We start from the raw sequence: 14,006 nt of genomic DNA on the forward strand, positions 1-14,006 counted from the left end.
CCGAACCGATGCAAATCGGGAGAATCCGAGGTCCCCTCACAAACGAGGAGCGAGAAAAACGGAGAAAAATTAAACTCTGTTTATATTGTGGCAAAGGAGGGCATTTTATACGTGAATGCCGAGCCCGAGCCCAACTCCCCGAGCGAAGCAGTTCACAAAAAACCGTTGCAGCCCTGGAGAGCCCGGAACCAGCGGAAAACTAGCACACCCGAGTCAGCCAGAGATCTCTGGTTCGGGTAAGTTGCCTTTACCGATCTCATCCATCATCGCAAACATGCTGCAACCTGCTGTCGCACATCTGTATGTGGGTGTTTCTCTGTGGATCACTGAATCAATCCCAGTGCAATTGGAAGCCTTGTTGGATTCCGGGGCAACGGGAAACTACATAGACCAAACGTACGCACGACACCTTGGAGTGGCAAGTGAACGAAAAAAGAACCCAGACAATGTGAGAGCAGTGGATGGCTCAGAACTGACGTCCGGACCCGTCGTGAGACACACCCGTTGCCTTCTGATGCGACTTGGGAAGGACCATTATGAACGTATATCTTTTGATATGATTGATGCCCCCCAGTTTCGTCTCATATTAGGCATACCATGGCTCACTTTACATGACCCCAAGATCAGCTGGGCCGACCGCACGGTCACCATGAATTCCCCGCATTGCAAGGCACACTGCACCGAAGAGACCACCAGACCAGAGACCGATTCCGCGTCTCTCGCAGTATTGATGGCCAACGCGTGTAGCCCCGCCATCCCTGAAGAACCGAGCCAGTTACCCGAGGCCTACCAGCAATACCAGTCTCTCTTTAACAAACAGAAGGCCACTCAACTACCTCCACACCGGACCCATGACTGCCGGATTGAGTTGATTCCTGGAGCGGACATTCCGTGCAGTCGTGTTTATGCCCTGACAGAGCCCGAAACACGATACCTAAAAAACTACTTGGAAGAAAACTTGCAATCCGGATTCATCACGCACTCGACCTCGCCGGCATCGTCCCCTCTTTTCTTTATTCCCAAGAAGGATTGTGCCGAATTAAGGACTTGCATAGACTATAGAGCGTTGAATCGAGTCACAGTAAAAAAACGCTACCCACTCCCCTTGATCCCGGTACTCTTGGACTAGTTGAAAGGCGCCAGCATTTTTACGAAACTGGATTTAAGGGGAGCATATCATCTCGTCAGAGTAAGGAGTGGAGACGAGTGGAAGACCGCCTTCCGAACCAAGTTCGGGCTTTTTGAATATCGGGTGATGCCGTTTGGGCTCTGTAACGCCCCCGCGGCCTTTCAATATTTTATGGATGAGGTGTTGAGAGGCCTCCTGGACGTCTGTTGCGTGGTGTACATAGACGACATCCTCATCTACTCTCCCTGTCTGAAGGATCACATCAGGCATGTGACGGCCGTATTGGAAAGGCTGCAGCAACATTCCCTGTACGCAAAATTGGAGAAATGCTTGTTCCATGTTCCAGAGGTGGCCTTCCTCGGCTATGTGATTAATGCAGAAGGGTTTCAGATGGATGATACGAAGGTGGAGGCGATCACCCGCTGGAAAACTCCACAACATGTCAAGGCGGTCCAAAGTTTCTTAGGATTCGCAAATTATTACTGGCCTTTTATTAAAGACTTCTCCAAAGTAATCCAACCCATAACGCAGTTGCTACGAAAACATGTCCCATTTGTATGGGGAGAAGAGGCCGAAAAGTCGTTTCAAGACTTGAAAGCCAGATTTACCCAAGCCCCCATCCTAAGACATCCTGACTCTTCTCTCCCGTTCGTGGTGGAAACGGACGCGTCCCAGTACGCTCTAGGAGGGGTTTTATCCCAGCGTCACCCCCAAACGGGACAGTTACACCCGGTGGCCTACTTCTCTAAAAGACTTACTGCCAGTGAACTAAATTACTCTATCTCCGACAAAGAGTTGCTAGCCATCAAACGGGCCTGTGAAGAATGGCGCCATTACCTCTTGGGGGCACAACACAAGATTGAAATATACACGGATCACCGGAATCTGTTATTCCTCAAGACCGCTAGGGCGCTCACCCCCCGCCAGCTCCGATGGACCTTGTTTTTTGCTGATTATGATTTTGTCATCAAATACAGGCCAGGCTCCCAAAATGGGAAGGCAGACGCGCTCTCCCGCTTTGAAGACCTCGAGAAACAGGGAGACCCGGAAACACTGGCGCCTCCTTTGATTCTAGCAGAGGGTACCATTGCGGATTCGACCCTAGCAGCGCTCTCCTCCCAGAACTTCCTCGACGAAGTAAAGACTTCCCTAGCAGAGATTGATGTACGGGCCTGGATCCAGGAGGAACCCGAGAACAGAGTCGTAACTAATGACTTGTTATACCGCTCTCAGGCATTGTACGTACCTGAGAGAGGTACAGAGACCTGAGAGGATTGTGGCAGCTTTCTCAGCAAACCCCAGAAGAATTTCGTTTTATCTCTACTGAAGAAGGATGAAATCCAGAAACACATGTGTCTAGAGATTAACAGCACTAACCTGCACCAACTTTGGTGAGACACTCTGCAAAATTTCAAGTAAGCATTTAAATTGAACTGCATGTACCAGGATGCAAAGGGGCGAACTGTGCTGGGAGGTAGCAGTGTGCTCCCATTCCCCTTCTATTGTACGTACCTACGGTGAGTCTCCAACGACAGGTCCTGATTTGGGCTCACGATACAGCATTAGGAGGACACATGGGAACCTCCAAAACCATTGCCAGTATTGAACGCTCCTTCTGGTGGCCGACAGTCAAGAAAGACACCAAGGACTACCTTAGTGGGTGTTCGATATGTGCTCAAGGAAAGGCGAGACACTCTAAACCCATGGGACTTCTACGCCCTTTACCAATCCCTCCCAGACCATGGCACACCGTCTCTATGGACTTTATCGTGGAAATGCCCCCCTGTAACGGATACACAGTGGTACTAGTAGTGGTGGATCATTTAACCAAAATGGGGCATTTCATACCTCTGAAAGGGCTGCCTACCTCCTCTGACTTAGCCTTTGTCTTTCTCCAACATGTAATTCGACCTCATGGCATACCCAGCGTTCTCATCACGGACAGGGGATCCCAATTTACCTCTCGGTTTTGGAGAGAGCTCTGCAAGGCCATGGACATCGACGCCAGGCTGTCCACCAGTTTTCATCCCCAAACAGACGGCAAAACGGAACGCCTCAATCAGACTGTGGAACAGTACCTTCGCTGTTTTGCCCTCCAGAGTGCTACAAACTGGACTACCCTTCTATGGACTGCAGAGTTTGCATACAACAACTCAGAACACTCCACGTTGGGATGCTCTCCCTTCTTCTGCTTATACGGCTACCCCCCAAACATGCTCACTTTCGAATGGCCCATTCAATCACCGGTCCCTAGCATCCAACAACACCACGCACATTTACGCGCCGTGCTACAGGAAGCGAAACAGCACCTCAAGACAGCGCAGGCAGCTCACAAAAGATTTGCAGATCGCAAAAGAACCAAAGAACCAGCATATAAGGTGGGGGACAAGGTCTGGCTGGCTACAAAGAACCTGCATTTAAAGGGGGCCAACAAATTCAAACCCAAATACATAGGTCCTTATACCATAGTTGAAGCCATCAACCCCGTAGCCATGAAACTATCCCTACCCACCACATGGCGCATACACCCCGTCTTCCATGTGTCTTTGTTACAACCATGCCCTGGCAATATGAGACTACCAGAACGACCCCCCTCGTTGGAAATCGAGGGACAAGAGGAGTATGAAGTGCAGGAAATCCTAGATTCCCAGTTAGTAAGGGGTAGGGTACAGTACTTGGTGGACTGGAAAGGTTATGGGGTTGAGGATCGAACCTGGGAACCAGTACAGAACCTCCACTGCCCGGATCTCGTAGAGAGATTTCACGAGGCTCACCCGGGTAAACTGGGCCGACCGCCGAGACGGCGATCCTTAAGAGGGGGTTCTGTCATGCTCCTTCACTCGCGGAGCCTTAAACAAAGACGCTACGGTCGCGTCTTCCCGTACCGGCACAACCAAGGCGAAAAGACTACAATTCCCAGAGGCAGGGTCATAGACAGGTGAGGACCCTTAACCCAGGAAGTATAAAAGCACTTCCGGGACACCGAAACGGCGCTTGACAATCCGTTTCGGATCCTGGCTGCAAGCGGACGCTTGCTTTCCCGCCGACTAGGAAGTGGACTATCGTTGGTATACACCCTCGAGGACTTCGCAAGAGCGGAGGGATTCCTACCGGAACCTCCGATTTCCTGGGCATCACTGAAGATCGCCGACAAAAGACCCATGAGGACTTCACAAGAGCGGAGGGATTCCTACCGGAGCCTCCGATTTCCTGAGCGTTGTTTCCGGAAGAAGGTCGGGACCGACCTTCCGTTCCTTATTTGGTCTGTGAGTACACGCCGCTGGGTTTCTCCCAGCTCCCCCAACCCATTTCAGGACCCATAGTGTTCTCCGTTCCAATCACAGGATATCCCCCTAGATTTTCCTGCTACTTTTCGTTTGCATTTAAGAGGCTTCAGAGCGTCTGTCAGCTTCCCGGAACTTTGTGCGGAAGTTGGGGCGCGGACCCGTAATTCAGTCTTCGCTGTGACGAATTAACAGCGACGTCAGTACGAGAGATCACAGTCCTGTAGCGGTGAATCCAACTGCACAGGCGTGGCCCGTTGAAAGGTTCTCTGAAGGGACACCAGACTCACAGGTGCGTCCCTGATAGTGGGAACTAGACAGGGGTAAACCAGGGACCGCGAACAAGGTTAGGAAGAGTGCTACCCTTCCCTAATGCGTGTTCTGTGTCTTTCATGCAGGCAGCTGAAACACCCTCGTAGACCAGACCCTCAGCCCAAGACCCTGAAGACCCATGTCCCTGTTCCTTGTCCCCCGAGTGCGTTCCCTCATAGCTGTATCCTAGTACACTCTGGGGAGAGAACGTGTTCGGTGGGGGAGGTAACATATTCTTCGCAACATCGTTCCTGCTGGCTGCTACGCAGAGGTTAGTGGGTTCTATTTTCCTTCTTGAGCTGCTGACGCCTGACACTGTTTCAATACATCAGGTAAGACAGCCAGTGAAAGGATACCATGGGTTCTGGTGTAAACAGCAGCGAAGGCTGTTCCCCAAGTGGCACAATCTTCCACCAGGGGAGCCATCCCCATTGGCAAGCAAATTGTTAAAATTCTGTGTTTTTCCAGTGGGCCCGTATGGGGAAAAAACCTGCTTCAAGCTGGCTTATTTTCTGGGCTATCCAGAACGGAATTTGCTCCCGATTGGTGGGAACTTTTCCCATAACGGCATTATGGGTGGTGCAGCCTGAGCGTACGCACGGCGTTAATTGTGAGTGTTCACATTATGAACTGTGTAATATTTCTGTAAATCTTTACTTGATCTTCGTATAGTTTGCTTAATCCTGCTGCATCTAAATGAGCAAAGTTAGATAGCGCTTTATAAGCAGCTAAGAACGGCCATGTCGCTCCATCTTTACTAAGCGGTCCGAGTCTCACATTTTCTCTGGTGTGTGGGAGGGTGCCTTTAAACCAATTTATATGTCCTTGGTAAGATAATGGAATTTCTATATCCACATATGGAATGTATTCCTCTGGTGTTTCTTCTTCAATGAATGTGTGAAACAATTGTTTATTGGCATTTGCAGCATGGAATTTAACCCAAGAATAGAATACCTCTGTTCTGAATGCTTCATGTGCCTCAAACACAAAGGTAACATCTCCACCCGGTGGCGGAGATCTAATGGTAGTAAATTCATAGTAACTGCATTTCTGCAAATTTTTTTGTAATTTTTAGAGTGACTTCTTCTTCTCCATTATTATCTCTGTGTTCGGACATCGTTTTTAAAGAAGGAAATTAGTAAATGAATTTATGGAGATAGGGTATGCACAATGTGGGAAAATATCATCTATAAGCTTGAATGACCTACAGCCAATACATAGGGTATACCTACTAAGCTGAGGAGGATTTCACTACCATCATGGATGTCTCTAGTTTGGAGGTGAGTAGGGGTCTATGAGAAAAGAACAACTGAATTACTGCGGTAGACTGTTAAATAAGAACACAATCAACGCTGGCAACGCCATGCCATGTAGTTCCCACTAATCCGTAGGATCTGCACATTTGTTGGACAGCATAAACTTTGGGTGAGGTGCCTGGACTGATTTCATGCACCCCACAGGTTATGTTGGGCTAGAGACCACCTAGTTCACAGTGCCACCATAAGCCCCCCTCACCTTACCAGGGAGCTAATAGATTCTAGCAACCCCCCTCAGGGATCGTAGTAACAGATCAGAACCTTTCGCTCAGTCACTCGTGCTCCTTGCTCTCAGAGAAATATACAGAGAATACACAGTGGGACATTTTCAATATATTTATTGAACCAACGTTATTCTTGTATAAAATACATGTGCTGTGATAATCCGTAGACAGAAGCAGATGAAAGTAATTACAAGCACCAAAAGAGTAAATAGTAGAGATAGTTTTACCATGGTGCTAAAACAGTGTATTTATGCAGGCATATAAAACTAGGTAGTAATATGGAGTACTCTTACTATGCAGACCCTACTCTGAGTGTGCCTAGAGTGTGTTTAGGTCTGAAGCCAAGAATCCCCCCAAGGGACGATCCAACCCCATTACCTGGCGGGAGAGAATGTAGGACCCCCTCTTGGTCACAAACTGGACACCCCTCACAAGATGTCAGACCGCTGCATGGTGAAGTCTCAGCATGCAGGTATCTACAGTATCAGCTGCAGTGTCTCCTCTGCTAATTCTATGAGATGCTGATTATTACTAATCAAATGAATCCTTGCAATATACATACCGATTAGCAATGCTATGGATATATGTATAGCCCTGTCGTCCAATGGATGAAGATAGAACACCATTTGTACATTCATGCATAGAGGCCTTGTACCTGGTGTTCGAGGCATTGTGATAATGTGATGCGAAACCAGATGTGTAAACAGAAGTAGTTTCGGAGAAACTAATCCAGCATTGTCATGCACGTGAATATGTGCAAAAGGTCACAGCCAAAATGTTATTGTGGAAAAAAAAGGACAATGTAAGAAATGAGCAGCTTCTCTACATGGGCCTAACCCGGGCGCATGACAATAACAAGAGTTACACCCTTCGCGAACAAGCGTAAGATCGCCCGAAGGTCTACTAAAAATCTTCTTTCTGGCATTAAAACACTGGAACATGCGTATTTTACCTCGCACTCTGCTGACAGCCTGACAGCCCTCATTGCCGCAAAAATGAAGATTAATGAGAAATCTACAGAAGATGCCTCTTTGTACCTGCTGAAATCTACTGCTAAATTCTATGGGGGTAGGAACAAGGCTGGGAAGCTCCTAGCCAATTATTTGAAGATTAAACATAATAAGTTAAATATTGAATCTATTTATGACTCTGATGATAATTTAAAGCATACGGATGTTGATATTCTTGCTGAATTTTCACGTTTCTATGAAACCTTGTATACTTCTGAGACCCAACCTACCCCTAGTTCCCTTGATTGTTTCTTTTCCACCATTCATACACCAGCTGACTTTCCTCCAGATCTTTCCTCCTTAGAATCAGAAGTCACACAACAGGAACTACTTACTGCACTGCACCATCTCAAACCCAACAAAGCCCCTGGGCCTGATGGCTTTACTGTCGAATTCTACCTTCACTTTTCTAAACTACTGATCCCACGACTTCACTCTTTACTTCGTACTTTTATTTCTTGTGGTGCCTCTTCAGGGACTTTTTCCGACGCCCATATTTGCCTCATACCTAAACCCGGTAAGGACGCACAGTACTGCAAAAATTATAGGCCCATATCTCTAGTCAATATTGATTACAAACTTTTCGCTAAAACATTAGCGATTCGACTGGACCATCTTCTTCCCGACCTATTAGGAGAGGAGCAATCTGGGTTTGTTAAGGGCCGGTATATTACGGACAATACTAGACTCTTATTTAATATCCTATCAAAATCCTCCCGTTACCAGCATTCACTTGCAGCGATTGCCCTTGACGCCGAAAAGGCTTTTGATCGCGTTGAATGGCGCTATCTCTTCCACACCCTCACCTGGTTTGGTTTTGGTCCTAGATTCATCTCTTTAGTTTCCCTGTTATATTCCCATCCTAGAGCGGCAGTTTTTGCTAATGGTCAAATTTCACCTTATTTTGACCTAGGCAGAGGCGTTCAACAGGGCTGCCCTTTATCCCCTTTTCTTTTCAACCTTGCTTTGGAACCCTTCCTTTCCAGGTTGCGTCAAAACCCTGCCATTCATGGCTTCTGGATTGCGGATTCGCATGTTAAACTCGCTGCATATGCAGATGATATATTACTCTTTCTTTCCAAACCTGCAGAATCCATCCCTGCTTTCATGACTGAAGTAGGAGTGTTTTCCTCTATCTCCGGATATAAACTTAATCATGACAAATGTGAGATCCTTCCCCTAACCAATTTTACTTTTAAACAAGAATTTATTGAATCTCGGTTTACTTGGAGCCCGTCCCACATTAAATATTTAGGTCTATATATTACCCCCTCAATTTCAGACACTATTTCTTTGTGTATGTCCAAATGTTCACAGAAGATTGCAGATCTCACGACAAGATGGCATCCTTTATACCTCTCTTGGTGGGGACGTCTCGACACTATCAAAATGATGATATCTCCTATTGTTCTATATACACTCTCCAATATTCCACTCCCCATTCCAGTGAAATTCTTTACCAAGATGAACTCAACGTTATCTTCGTTTTTATGGAACTCCAAAAAACCAAGAATGTCTCGGACTAGGCTCATACGTCCGGCTTCTGAAGGTGGTGTCAATTTTCCTGATTTCCCCGCATATCAGAGGGCCTTTTTGCCGCGTCAAGCTTCCCTTTGGTTACAAGATTCCACTTTCCCCTGCCCTTTATGGCTTAAGGTTGAACGTACTTTACTCTCCCCCTTCTCTTTTGCAGAATATCTTGCTTTTTCCCGCAAGCCTTCGTCGATTCCCACTCCTATTCACAAGTATACCCTTAAGCTCTTATTGTCAGCTGCTCCTGGCCCTCCTACGACCGTGGCTGAATTCATCTCTTCCACTATCTGGCATAATAAATATCTCCTAATTGGTAATAAACCCTTTTACTGGAAATCATGGAGAACCCGTGGCTTGATTTGGATTTCACAGCTCTTTTCCGGTTCTACCTTTGTTTCTTTTCATGATCTTTGTTCCTCCTTCGGCTTACCCAAATCCTTTTTTTCCAAGTATCTTCTTCTCAAGACTACTGTTCTGGAGATTTACCTACGACTTTCGGCTTCTTCTCCTCCCTCTACTTCTATCACCCCTACTGTTCGACTTCATTCCCTCCTTCGCACTGCCCCCAAGGCCTCTCTTCTTTATAAATACCTTCACTCACCCGAGTTACTCAGACCTAAATCTAAGGTTGAACTTCAATGGGAAAATGACCTTGGGATAGATTGGCCGACATCCTTATGGGACAAAATTTGGACAAAATTGCGCAAAACTTCCAGAGCGGCTTCGTTGACACAATCCCTATTTTTTATTTACAACAGGTTACTTCATACTCCTTCTACACTACATAAGTGATTTCCTACTACCCCAGATAAGTGTTGGTCATGTGATGCTCCCAATGCTACCCTACCACACATGCTATTTCTCTGCAAACACGTACATGACTTTTGGTTACAGGTGTGGGCCCAAATCAATGTTATTTTTCATACTAGCATCCCCTTTTCTCTTACTCACCTTTTCCTGGGCAGTTTGTCCACTAGTTGGAGTAATGTGGATATTTCTGCTCGCATTGTTGATTTGCTTTTGGCTGTTGCTTTTCAACAGATTACTGTCAATTGTAAAAATGCATCTAACATTTCGTTCAAAGCGTGGTGGTATAATGTTTGTTACAACCATAGACTTGATAATGCATTTGTCTTCCCTGTTCAATTGGCAGCTAAGCGTGCAGACTTGTGGCTCCCCATTACGCTATATTTAGATAATTGTGTTGCTCGCTCTTCCCTTCCATCGCCTGCCCAACAAGAAGTTCCCAAGCCCCCATGATACCCCCTTCACATTCTGTATATTTTATCCCGTTGTTTCATTTTTATGCTCTTTGTATCTTATTGTTTGATCAGGATTGATACAATTTCTTTATTTATTTTCAATGCCCATGTTCACTGTTTTTCCATGCAATTTTTCTTCTATGTTTCATTTGCAATCTCATTTCCCTCCCCCTTTCCTACCCCTTTTATCTCCCCCTCTCTCCCCAATTGATATCTTGTATTGCATTTATTTGTTCACTGTTTAATAAAGCTCTTTTGAACTAAAAAGAGTTACACCCTTCTTTACAGTGGAGCTCGAAGCAACTGAAAACACGATCACTCTTGTAAGTAAGTAATCTTTATTATATGTGGTGAATTAATAGCGTTATAAAATACATTGTAGATAAAAACACAGTTCAATTTTAAAGTCAGGTTAGCACGCAACCGTGTTTAAGCCCTTTGGTGGTTGGGATGCGCTTTGAGAGATTTGTGCCGTCGCCCAATTTGACCTGCACCCAGGTGTCTGTATGAAGATTTATTAGCAGGTCCAAGAGTGCTAGCGGAATTCCCTATTGTTCCAATTTTCTACAGAGTCTTGCTCGGTCTATGTTATCAAATGCTGCATCTTTGGACTTATTAATGTCCCATTTTAGCTTTTTGAGCATGTTTCTCTGTTAGGGTAACGATAAACTGAGGTTCTGGTCTCCAGGTTAGTGTCTCAGAAATATTGTTTATTGATTTTATTTTACTTCTTTTAAGTTTGATCCACTGTGCACTGGAAATCCATCCTACTTCTCTTATATTGTGGGATTGCCTGTATTTGATTACTGAAGAAAAAGAGCTTGATAGTTTAGCACTAAAGGTTTCCCATTTGCTGATAGGGCTGTCTGTGAGCCCGTTTTGTTTCTGTAGCAGGGCCTTTGCAGCTTTAAGTACTTTCCCTGTGTTTTCTAGTGAGGATTTAATTCTATTAAGGTTGATCGATTGGCAGGAGTCGGATCTCCCTGGTGAGAGTTCCAATACTGGTACGATAACCTGAAATAGTACCTCCTGCGATCGATGGTCACTGCCTCCCTTGTCCCTTAGACGGAGTGTGACCACAAATTGAAAGAGTGGGAGGGAGACCACTGTTTAATCTAATGTTGAGCATGCAGTATTGGAGTAGAATGAGCCTGTTGGTAGAGAGTCTTCTTGGAATCTTCTATTTAATGCCCTAAAGTTAATATGCTGTAGGTCTTCCAACAGGCGCTTAGCCATGCATGCAAAACCTCGCCATGCAGGCTTCTTTTTTTATGAGGAATGTTCCAAAGCAGAGACTGGGCCAGCACTTCCTCATCGGTCGAGGATCCTAACAGATGTAGGTTTAGGTCCCCTGAAAGGATGAAATACGGGGTATCCTGTTTGCTTATGGTTGTCAAGAGGTGGTCAACGAGATGCCTAGATTTGGGTTTTTTTGTTTGGGGTTTACATAGGCATTAAGGATTATCACCTCCTCCTTGGGATTTCGGAAGATGTTGATTAGTATTGATGGTCATTGGGAAAGAGAGAATTTCCTTTGCAGTGAATATATTTGTTATTGACACATCGGTTGCCAGCCCACCTGATAAGTGGCCAGATTGTGACTTTCTGACTGCCGGCGTGTGGTTGGTATGGCTCTGCCATCTATGTTACCTGCAGCAGAACTATGTCAAATGATTTAATGTATGGCATGAACTCTGGATCTGTTACTTTACTTCTCAGTCCGCTGAGGTTCCATGAGCAGAGGCAAAGGGTTAATTTGCTCTGTTGAAGGAAGTTTTGTCATTGGGTATCCACGGACACATTGATGGCTCTAGAGATCCGCTGAATATCCGAGTGCCTGGTTGAATCCTGTGATTGGGGTTGGCTGTTATGGTTGCTGTAAATCCTCTCCCTTGCGAGTGATTGACCCCGCACTCCCCTGAGCACTGAATGGTGGTTTGTCTGCTGCTGCTGATTTTTTTCATTCTTATTGATAAATAGTGGAAGGTGGTATCTAGTGCTGTCGTAAGATGAAATGCTTTTTGCCCATGGCTTAAATATTTTGCATTCTTTTAGTACTTTATTGGCGAGCAGGGTTGATCTCCATGTTACCTTGATGGTTTCTCTTACCGAGAGTGCTTCTGCCTGATAGATTCTATTGAGAGGAGGTCGGTTCTGTTTATGTCTCTTAGAGCTGGGATATTTTACAGTAGCTGGAGAATATTACCTCTGTTCAAGGTATCGTAGTTCCCTTTTGATTTGAACTCGGTCTGAAAAGCAAAATGCAGGAATCTGGGTGCTGCCTGGTAGGGCTTTTCCTTGTGAGGTCTTCTCCCCTTAGGTGCCGGCCAGGTAGTTCCATATTCAGCACACTGTCACCGCTGGTAGCCTGAGTCATTGTTGTGGGGCAGCAGTTGATATGTAGTGGTTCCAACCAACGGCAGCTTGGGCCATTTGTGTCTTCCGTCCCAGGCTCTTTGCTCATTGTTTGTCAAGCAGAGGTAGAAGTCCAGGGCTAAATTCAAAATTGGCCACTGTCATTGTAGCAGGGCTCGTAGAATTTGTCTGTATCAATTTTGGGTCTGAGTTGTCCCTGGCGTTGTCATTTGTGGTCTCTCTGGCCACAACCAGGTGATATTTTGGGACTCACTCATGGAGCGGGACTTGCACAAAAGATGACTCACTCGTTACTGTTTTTGATGTTCTAAGAGAAAGATCTATTGCCCCCTGGGGATGATTTAAGCCTCCTTCTTTTGTATCTGCTTTAGGATTTTTTCTTCCAGGGTTGACATGGCCTGTGGGATAGCCTTACTGTGATCTCTATTGATTCGATCAACCTCCTGACTGGAGGCAATCTAAATTGCCTGGTGGTGGAGGAATTGTGCTTAGCTGGGTTTCAGCCGAGATCTGTTGTTTTGAGCAGAAGAGGGGGTATATTGCAGCTTGACTTGTGTTGGACCTTTTGTTGCTGCCTTTCCTCCTAGGTTGACGCTTTTGTTTGACATTATGGGCTGGGGCATCTTTAGGTTGTGGTGTTGTTGATCCGGTGGCGGGGGCTCTTCCAGGTGGACTTCCAGTGATTGCTGTATATGCGGTTTTAGCAGCAGTCTTCGCCGGGCTTGGCATCTTAGAAGGTGCTGTTTTCAGATTTAAGGCCTCCTTTTTGTCTGCTCACTCCTTTTTCGGGTCATCAAGGAAGTTGGGCAGCATGGAGGGAAGAATAATAGTTTCTCGATTATCAGCCCACAACTACAGATCAAGTGTGCCTCCAGTTGGGCCTGGTTTATTAGTGAATTTAAATTCCCAAGTTTTTATCAATCCCTCTTACGTATAGGACCAGGGTGTTAAGAAGCGTCAGTTGTATGTCCATCTTATCGTACAGTTACTGGATAGTTACCACAGTCCGTTGCATGGTGTTCAGCAGGGAGTCCCATGCATTGATGGTCTGAGGTGAAGCTGAAACGCTTGAAGGGGTACTGCAGCTGTGGTCCACATCAGGAGTCTCTTCATTGCGTTGAGCTGCATTGATTTGAGGGGGTCTATGTGAGGGACTATGCCTAAAATCCAGTGAATAGGATGCAACCAGGTCGGCACACTCCTGAGTGCCTAAATATGACAGTGCTTCCTGATCGTCCTCCTGGGTCTCAGGTACCTCTGCCCTCTCTACCCCCTCCGAATTTTAGTATGCTTCCTTTTCCCTAACGGTGTCTGCTACAGCTTAAGCAATTTGAGGGAGCCTGGGAGGGGCTTTGGGGTGGTCAATTTGTATCTTGTTCAATGGGTTCACCATGTGAGTCTTCCTTGCTAGCAGCCTGTTTTTGAGTGGGGTGGGTTTCTGGGTGGAATTCAGGGCTGTGCACATGGAGGATGGTTTAGTGGGGCGGGTTTGCCTGTGTTGGTTCCAACTCCCGATTGCCACCTGCATGTGTGGATGAGCACGATCCATTATCTAGCTGC

General features: G+C 46.1%; 1 long non-coding RNA gene across 2 annotated transcripts in view; it reads left to right on the forward strand.

Annotated features, from left to right (window-relative positions):
* LOC146821101 (uncharacterized) overlaps nt 1–14,006 on the forward strand; it is a 129,957-nt gene that overhangs the window by 68,397 nt on the left and 47,554 nt on the right. The window contains exon 4 of one of the 2 annotated variants that reach the window (XR_014963100.1): nt 10,359–10,397. The exons of the other annotated variant lie outside the window; for it this stretch is intronic. This is a non-coding gene — a long non-coding RNA (uncharacterized LOC146821101). The remainder of the gene's footprint in view (nt 1–10,358; nt 10,398–14,006) is intronic. 2 annotated transcript variants of the gene reach the window in all.

The sequence above is a fragment of the Triturus cristatus genome, chromosome 6 (genome assembly GCF_964204655.1).
Source record: "Triturus cristatus chromosome 6, aTriCri1.1, whole genome shotgun sequence".
Taxonomy (NCBI): Eukaryota; Metazoa; Chordata; class Amphibia; order Caudata; family Salamandridae; genus Triturus; species Triturus cristatus.